Below are 8,106 nucleotides of genomic sequence, written 5' to 3'. Positions count from 1 at the left end.
CTAAACTAATGGCAAATCCAAATAGTTCTATGTGGGAACTTTTCCTCGCTGAGTTTAGAGTATGTGTGACTAATTTCTCAGTCAGTTTCTAATGGAGAGAGTGATAATAAAACCAATGATAGCCACTATTATCGAGTGCCCACCAAATGCCAGGTCCCCTATATGCACTATCTCCTTTAAGTTTCCCAACAACCTCTAAGGAAGATTATTATTGCTATTCCCATTTTACAGATGAATAAAGTGAGGCATAGAGAGGTTAAGTCACACATCTGACTCTACACAATTAGTAAGAGGCAGAGATGGGGTCCAAGGACATGTTTGTTTGACTTGAAGCCCATGTTCTGAACCACTATCCTGGACTGCCTCCCATACGTAGGTTCAAATGGATGAGAAACTTCCAGGACCACTCAGCCAAGAGCACTTGATTCCCGGTTTTCTAATATGGACTAGAACCTGTTACATCCTTCTGGGTTCAGAGTGCAACATGGGAAATCCTGCAGCCCTCTGGGAGGCAGCCATTCTGCTACTCCAGGTGCCATTTAGGAAATGCTGAACACAAAGAAAAGCCTTTCACCACTGGCCTAAGTAGATAAATATTAGGAAACCCATATGAGCTAGTGAGAAGGGCGTAGAACTCTTGTCACTATTCGTGGGGCAGTTGTTAGATACAGGACAGGGAAGGACTGATTGAGCTACCAACTCACTAAGATGACAAACATTTTATAGGTAGTATTTCATTTATTCTTTACAATGTTTTGAAGTATCTACCGCCACGGTGTGCCCTTTTTACAGATGAGAAAACAGAGTTTAGAAGATGTCACTTACCCAACCTTGTACAGCTATCAAGAGAAGAGCCAGGCTTTGAGCATGAACGCGATTGCCGAGCCCACTGACTCTCCCTTACCCTGCTTAGCAAGCATAGAAGATTTACGTTCTGGAGTGGGATTTGCCACTGACTCAACTGTCTGGGCCTCAGTTTCCTAGTAGGACAGGAACAGGTTGTATCAGATATTCTCAGAGATTTAACATCCCATTGTTCTAGTTTTCACCTCGCAGGCACAAAGCCCACTAAAGGTGTTAAAGGCAATGAAAAACTGAAGTCCTTACCATCTCCTAACAAGACAACAGGCATGAGAATGAGTAATTAGTCTAATTGTGACGTGCACAGTGATACAAGCACATCTAAAACACAGCAGGAGGGAGTGATTCCTACTCTGTTGGGGAGTAACACAAACCCTACCAGACCTTTCAGTTCAGAGAACAAGTGAAATCACACACAGAGAGAGAGGGCCTGGCTGTCATCTCTGTTCAACTGCCAAGCCAGCAGCAGTGCTCCCCCATTCTGCCTGTCGTATGCCCCCCCATCCCTCACAGCTGCCACAGAGCAGATGTCCACAGAAATGGGTCATGGGATTGAGGCTATGGAAGGTGAGGGGAAGGATGGATAAGAACATATTATAAAGCACCATTACTGATGCCCGAGTGGGGGCAGGATGTTAGGGAGGGAAGAGGGCCAAGGTGGGACCCAGGGGCACAGAAAGGGCATCGCTGGGAGAGCTCTAACGGGCAGCTCTACTTATTTCTCAATCAACCCTTGAAATGCTCTGACATCAGAGCTAGAGAGCCTGTTGAAACCAAGAAGGGGAGATGTGAAAATTGACAGAGCAAGAGAAGGCAGAAGCCACAATGTGAATTGGGGGCCAAACACCCATTTATGAAGATCCCGGTGGGCTGTGCTAAGTTGAGGTGATGTCTAAAAGAACGGATGCTGAGCATCTGTTTTATAATCAGGGATATAAATGGTGGTGAGCACACCTGTTTATACCCCAGTCTTTGCAGTGCTTACAGAACAGTGGTGCCAATGGCCGGCCTGTATTGAATGTGCATTTGGGACTGGTGGCACAGAAGAATGGCAATGCTGCACCAGTTCTACTGACTCCCTGTCCAGAGTGCCCTTGGTGTTCTTATTTTGGAATAGATGTTGGTCTTTGGAGTTCTGGTAGCTGGCAGGAAATTGTCCAATGAGACTTAAAGAAAGGGTGAATAATACCTTGTCTCTCCAGGGACATACCCCAGGTGTGTGTCCCTGGAGAGTGTTTTAAGACAAGGAAATTACTGAGCAAGTCTCCCCTTTCCATGGTCTGGGCAGAAAGCTGGAATGAAGAACATGTGCTCACAGCAGAGAGAGACCAGAATCTGTACGATTTTGAAAATAAATTTGATTGTATGACACACATTTAAGTTCACTGTATCACATTTTGGACTACTTCTGCATATCTCGGTATCAATGGAAGTTAGAAATGTTTAAATGAGGCAAAAAAAAAAAAAAAATACCTTTCAGATTAAATAAGAAAGCCTGAGCCAGCAGGACCGAGGAACTGATGGAGGCCAGATGACCAGAATATACCAGGAAGAAGCCCCGCCGACCTGCAGCCCAACCCTAACCCCTTCCCAGGGAGACCTAGGGGCTGCCTTACCCTGTAGCCAGCAGGCCCTTCCTAGTCTCCTGGCCTCTGTTCTCGCACTCAGGCATGAAGCCTTCCTTCGCAACAGGGTCTAAACAACACCTGCTTATAAAGTTGGGTCAACTCAGGAATACATCAAAAACTCTTCTTTAATCTACAATCCCAGGTCACACTCTTTACTTAGAAGATGCTCAAACTTCTATCATGGTATTACTGACATGTCCACAGTAAGAGAGGCAAGATCCATGGTGGGTCTACCTTGGGTCAGCCTGCTTCATAACACGACTAGATATGTCTGCTAGGGCTGCCATAACATAGTACCACATACTGAGTGGCTTAAACCACAGGAATTTATTGTCTCGCAGTTCTGGAGGCTGTAAGTCCAAAATCTAGATGTCTGTAGGGCCATGCTGTCCCTGAAGGTGCCAGAACAGCACTGAGTCTGCTCCAGGCCTCTCTCCATGCGTCTGGCAGTTTCTTGGCTTTAGATAGCATCCCTCCATTCTTTACACACTGTTCCTGTTTGAATGTGTCTGCACCCAAATTTCCCCTTTCTGTAACAACACTGATCTTATTGGATTAGGGCCCACCCTCCTCCAGTATCACTTCATCTGCAATTATAGATGCAATGAGCCTATTTCCAAATAAGGCCACCTTCTGTAGAACTGAGGACAAATCAGCTTTGATTAAAAACTCAACATAGGAATTTTTTTGCAGGTGGGAGGGAGTTTTAAAGTCAACCCCTAACCAGAACACTGGATTTATTTCCTGATTTGAGAAATAATTTAAAGTTCACAAGATAAATCCACTGTACTGAAAAGATTGGGTTCCTATCCGTATGTTACTGAGAATAAATGTGGCATCAGATACAGGGAAGGCCCAGACTCCAGGATATTAGTTCGAGTACAACTCAGTCCCCACTTCCTCCAGCCCAGGGTAAAGGTAACAAACTATGTCAATATCTTTAACAAAAAGAATAGGGTTTAACTATATGTTTTGCAACAGGTTCTCGGTACAAGGGTCAGCAAACTACTGCCTGGGGGCCAAATTTGGTCTTCTGTTTTTGTAAAGAAAGTTTTATTGGAACACAGCCTCCCCATTTGTTTACACATACATCCTCTGTGGCTCCTTTTGCACAGTTTCAGCAGAACTGAGTTGCTGTAATTGAGACTGAGAGGCCCACCATTCTAAAACATTTACTATCTGGCCCTTTACAGAAAAACTTTGCTCACATGTAGGCTAGAACAATGCAGTACCAACAAAGACAACAGTCCTGGAGTAAAGGGAAATTCTAAGGAGGTAACACAGCAGAGCTATTAGAGTTTGTATGAGGTCCAAGGACAAGTGTGAATGGTTGTACTCCTCCCTCAAACAGGCTGAGGAGCAAGCTCTTAAAATGATAATTCTGGCTCTGTGCCTATAGCTCAAGCAGCTAAGGTGCCAGCCACATACACTGGAGCTGGAGGGTTCAAATCCAGCCCAGACCCACCAAAGATCAATGACAACTACAACCAAAAAATAGCTGGGTGTTGTGGTGGGTGCCTGTAGTCCCAGCTACTTGGGAGGCTGAGACAAAAGAATCACTTGACGCCACAGCACTCTACTCAGGGTGACAGCTTGAGACTCTGTTTCCCCTCCAAAGAAAGTTTCCCAGCTCATCAAGATAGTAGGTTTCCTCTCTTTCTAGAAATAGATGGTATTGCAATATTCTATGGTTCCCCAAGGCAAAGCGATTCGCTGCTATCCATAAAACCCTTTCACCCGTAGGATTTAGTGTCTATAAAACAACTCACCTCGTCAGGGTTTGGACAGAGGAACCTGGCCCTTTTGGCTCCATGTCTTCCTAGAAGAACTGAGTTTCTTGTACCCTGGGACTGTAGCCAAACTCTCCAGGTGCACTGGGGCTGGTCTTTGAGGCACTCTCCTCAGTCCTTTGTGAAACAAGGTAAGTAAAACAAGGCTTTCATAACATTATTTTATTCCACTCACAATGCTACCCTTTATCCTGAATTATGTGCTCCACCTTTGGGATTTGACAATGTCCCACATCATGCATGCGATGATGGTAAAAATGCTTGGTCACTGATCATTTATTTATTTTCTCCTATCTTCATTTGACCAAATAAAAAGCCAGAAGCCCAACATGCTTTTTTGTTCCTCCTGATAATGGACAAGCTCCATATATTTAAACATCGAGGAGGCATTGCTCCGGGCAGGGCCTATGGCTATAGCCCTGGAGAATGGGTGCTCCCAGGTGACATCTCTAGCAAGTGCTCTGCTCCTGATTGGCCATTCATGCATGATTGCTCTCTTTGCTTACAAGTCACAGAAGCCCAACTGGAGTTAGCTGAAGCAAAAGAGAGGAACTACTGGCTCACAGACTCAGCTGCCAAAGACACAGGCATGGAGTGGGCCTCAGCCTCTGATTAACCAGGCTGTCTGGCCCCCAGGAACACCTGCTCCATTTCTTATGTTCTTTTCCCTCTCTCCTCCATCCTCCCTGTCTCCTGATGCAGGGGCACAGCTGTTAGCAACCCCAGGCTTACTCACCTGCAGCTTTGGAAGTAAGAGAAAAAATGGTAGATTTGGTTTTGTTGAAAAATCACAGAAATAGACTGGGCACAGTGGTTCATACCTATAATCCTAGCACTCTGAGAAACTGAGGCGGGAGCACTACTTAAGCTCAGGAGTTGAAGATCAGCCTGAACAAGAGTGAGACCCTATCTCTACTAAAAATAGAAAAATTAGCCGGGCATCATGGAGGGCACCTGTAGTCCCAGCTACTTGAGAGGCTGAGGCAGGTAGATTACTTGAGCCTAGGAGTTTGAGGTTGCAGTGAGCTAGGCTGACACCAGGGCACTCTAGCTTGGGCAATAGAGAGAAACTCTGTCTCAACAAAAAAATCACAGAAAGAGACAGTAGTTGGCCTGACATGGGTTACATGCTTATTCCTGAACCAAAGGATGGTCATGGCCCGGGTTATCTGGTGGCTCCTCAGTCACCTTCCCTGGGGCTTTACTCAAACATACCCTTGCCAATGAGGCCTTTTCATTTAAATTACAGGCTTCAGCCCCCAAGAAAATCTTGTCTCCCCTTATCCTGCTCTGCTTTATTTATCACCTTCTAATATATAACATACTAATTTGTTAAGATTGTTATCTAGCTCCTGTGCTATATGAAAGGAGAGGTTAGAATTTCCCTCCACAAGAAGGGAAGAGGCCCTCAGGCCTGATAGCAAGTGTAGGGTTAAGGCATTACCACCTACTTTGTGGCAGCTAACCATAGTTTTTATGATATGACCTTGTATGCATATCTAGAAAATCTCACAGAAGCCACCAAGAGACTCCTGGAATTTATAAATAAATTCAACAGAGTCTCAGGTTACAAAATTAATGTACACAAACCAATAGCATTTCTGTAACAGTCAAGCTGAGAATCTAATCAAGGAATCAATATCATTCATAATAGCTACAAAGAAGAAAAAATACTTAGGAATAACCAGGGAGATGAAAGATCTCTACAAGAAGAACTACAAATCACTGAGAAAAGAAATGGCAGATGATGCCAGCAAGTGGAAAAACATATCATGCTCATGAATCTGTAGAATCAACATTGTTAAAATGGCTATGCTGCCAAAAGTGATTTATAGATTCAATTCAATCCCCATCAAAATACCATCATATTTCATAGATCTAAAAAAAAAAATTCTGTGCTTCATAGGGAACCAAAAAAAACCCGAATACCCAAAACAATCTTAAGCAAAAAGAATAAATTTGGAGGCATCACATTACCAGACTAACTACTACCATAATGTGATGTAAATTCCGTAGGGCAGGGATTATTGTGTGTTTTGCTTATTAATATACCCCAGTGTCTACAACAGTGCCTGGTGCACAAGGGTTCAATAAACATTTGCTGTGGAATGAACAAAAGAATGGTCTTTAGGGTCAGTCTCCCCTCACTAGAAGGGAATCTTCACATTAGAGCAGGGATTTTAATTTTTGTTTCAGAGTTCTTTTCCTAAGCAACAAATAAATCCCAGTATTTAGAATATTGCTCTCACCTAGAGGACTCTCACTGAGTATTTGTTGACTTGACGAACCAATGATTCCCTGTAGCCTTGGAGATAGCCCGATCATGGAACTCCATCTCCATGGCTACGGTGATTCATTGATTCACTTCCCAGAAATGGAGTTCTGCTGTGATTAATAAATATCCACCATGCCTTTCTAAGATGGACCCCAGTGTAAAGTTCTAACACTGTATAAGGTGATAGCTTGGCAGAAAACAATAAAATATGACCGCTCATGTGGATCATACAGTGAGGATGAGTACAATTGAGCCAAAGTTGACAACTAAGCGTGACACACAATACCAGGCTTTAAAGCCATTCTCCAAACGATGGGTGCTTCTTCTAGCATCCCAGGTTCCTTCTGCACTTTTCTTGACCTTGCACTTCAAGAAAAATGCAGATTTCACTTGATGAGCTATATTAAGGGGTATGCTTCTCTGGGTATGTGTTAGCCTTCATAACTTCTGTTATAGATACCATAATTTTGTTCAATTTTTTTAAATCTACACATGCAAACCTTCTATTATACCGAACCTTTGATCTTCCCTTACTCTGAATACCTCCATATAACTTGTTACCATGGAAATAATCACATACACCTCATTTAATTGTGTAAACAGCACACAGCTCTGTCCATCTTAATCTCATCAATAGGCAGTTTCATTGTTCCCTTTTCTGCTTTAAGTTTTTATCTTAGTTTAGATGAATTTAGAATGCCATGCTTAAGGACTCAGGTGTTTCAAGTCAACAACAAAATTAAATTTCTCTTGATAATTTACTATCCTAATTCAATATTCAACTAATTTAGATGTAGACGAGACCATCTTTAACAAGCCGGAACCCAGATTCATAAGAAGATCAGAATTTCAATTTCAATTTAATTATCTGAAACTGAAGACTGCCTTATTTAGGTTAAGATGACAAAGAAATATTTTAAAAATAAGAGGTATTCTCTGAGAACAGAATCTAAAGAATATTAGATGGCTTTTCATGGCAGCTCATAAATGCAGCCAAATATACCCCAAATGTTTATTGTTCTTATTTATTTTTGAATGAGATTATCAGATAAAATACAATATTTTGGACATACTCCTGCTAAAAATTATTTATAGTTTATCGAAAGTTCAAATTCAACTAGCCATTTTGTATTTTTGTTTGCTAAGCCTGGCACCCGTATTTTACGAGACACAATAAGCCACCAAATACTCCATAAACCATTCAACTTTTTTCTAGTTCCCAGGAAACATATAGGAGTTTCTATTAGGAGAAAAAGGAAAGATGCCTCTCAGGAACCAATAGGTCTGCTGAGAATGAAAAGGGTCAGCTCAGATCTTGGGTGCTGGCTCCTCAGCACAAATAGGACCCCTAACACTCAGCATAGTGACTAAAGACCCTACCCCCAGTTTCATGCAGGATGGATTGAGGAAAATAGTTGCAACCTCAGGCTTAATGGCCTGAGGCCTAGTGGCTGAGTGGTCTCTCAAGGAGACAAAACTGTTTACGGATGCACATTGTCACTCACTTCTAATTTGGGCAATGGAAATCCTGCAACATTCTCTTAGGCTCCTC

General features: G+C 42.7%; 1 non-coding gene across 1 annotated transcript; it reads left to right on the top strand.

Annotated features, from left to right (window-relative positions):
• The first annotated feature begins 5,633 nt into the window (after positions 1-5,633).
• LOC111724825 lies at positions 5,634-5,756 on the top strand. Its single transcript, XR_002773042.1, has one exon. It is a non-coding gene; the product is annotated as a U6atac minor spliceosomal RNA (small nuclear RNA).
• The last annotated feature ends 2,350 nt before the right edge of the window (positions 5,757-8,106 follow it).

Source organism: Otolemur garnettii, unplaced genomic scaffold (assembly GCF_000181295.1).
Source record: "Otolemur garnettii isolate 467f Iridium unplaced genomic scaffold, OtoGar3 scaffold00026, whole genome shotgun sequence".
Lineage (NCBI taxonomy): Eukaryota > Metazoa > Chordata > Mammalia > Primates > Galagidae > Otolemur > Otolemur garnettii.
This window is presented reverse-complemented; position numbering and strand designations above follow the sequence as displayed.